The sequence below is a fragment of the Schistocerca cancellata genome, chromosome 3 (genome assembly GCF_023864275.1).
Source record: "Schistocerca cancellata isolate TAMUIC-IGC-003103 chromosome 3, iqSchCanc2.1, whole genome shotgun sequence".
NCBI classification, from domain to species: domain Eukaryota; kingdom Metazoa; phylum Arthropoda; class Insecta; order Orthoptera; family Acrididae; genus Schistocerca; species Schistocerca cancellata.
The window spans coordinates 737020092-737021413 of record NC_064628.1 but is presented as its reverse complement, the minus strand read 5'-3'; positions in this window follow the sequence as shown (position 1 = coordinate 737021413).

Here is a 1322-nt window from a genome sequence, read left to right as displayed (position 1 = left end):
CATTAAGAGTGCAACGGGAATTCCACTGTTAAATGCAGAGGAGAGAGCAGATAGGTGGATAGAATAAATTGAAAGCCTCTATGAGGGTGAAGATTTGTCTGATGTGGTAGAAGAAGAAACAGGAGTCGATTTAGAAGAGATACGGGATCCAGTATTAGAATCGGAATTTAAAAGAGCTTTGGATGACTTACGGTCAAATAAGGCAGAAGGGATGGATAACATTCCATCAGAATTTCTAAAATCATTGGGGGAAGTGGCAACAAAACGACTATTCACGTTGGTGTGTAGAATATATGAGTCTGGCGATATACCATCTGACTTTCGGAAAAGCATCATCCACACAATTCCGAAGACGGCAAGAGCTGACAAGTGCGAGAATTATCGCACAATCAGCTTAACAGCTCATGCATCGAAGCTGCTTACAAGAATAATATACAGAAGAATGGAAAAGAAAATTGAGAATGCGCTAGGTGACGATCAGTTTGGCTTTAGGAAAAGTAGAGAGGCAATTCTGACGTTACGGCTAATAATGGAAGCAAGGCTAAAGAAAAATCAAGACACTTTCATAGGATTTGTAGACCTGAAAAAACCGTTCGACAATATAAAATGGTGCAATCTGTTCGAGATTCTGAAAAAAGTAGGGGTAAGCTATAGGGAGAGACGGGTCATATACAATATGTACAACAACCAAGAGGGAATAATAAGAGTGGACGATCAAGAACGAAGTGCTCGTATTAAGAAAGGTGTAAGACAAGGCTGTAGCCTTTCGCCCCTACTCTTCAATCTGTACATCGAGGAAGCAATGATGGAAATAAGACAAAGGTTCAGGAGTGGAATTAAAATATAAGGTGAAAGGATATCAATGATACGATTCGCTGATGACATTGCTATCCTGAGTGAAAGTGAAGAAGAATTAAATGATCTGCTGAACGGAATGAACAGTCTAATGAGTGCACAGTATGGTTCGAGAGTAAATCGGAGAAAGACGAAGGTAATGAGAAGTTGTAGAAATGAGAACAGCGAGAAACTTAACATCAGGATTGATGGTCACGAAGTCAATGAAGTTAAGGAATTCTGCTACCTAGGCAGTAAAGTAACCAATGACGGACGGAGCAAGGAGGACATCAAAAGCAGACTCGCTGTGGCAAAAAAAGGCATTTCTGGCCAAGAGAAGTCTACTAATATCAAATACCGGCCTTAATTTGAGGAAGAAATATCTGAGGATGTACGTCTGGAGTACAGCATTGTATGGTAGTGAAACATGTACTGTGGGAAAACCGGAAGAGAAGAGAATCGAAGCATTTGAGATGTGGTGCTATAGA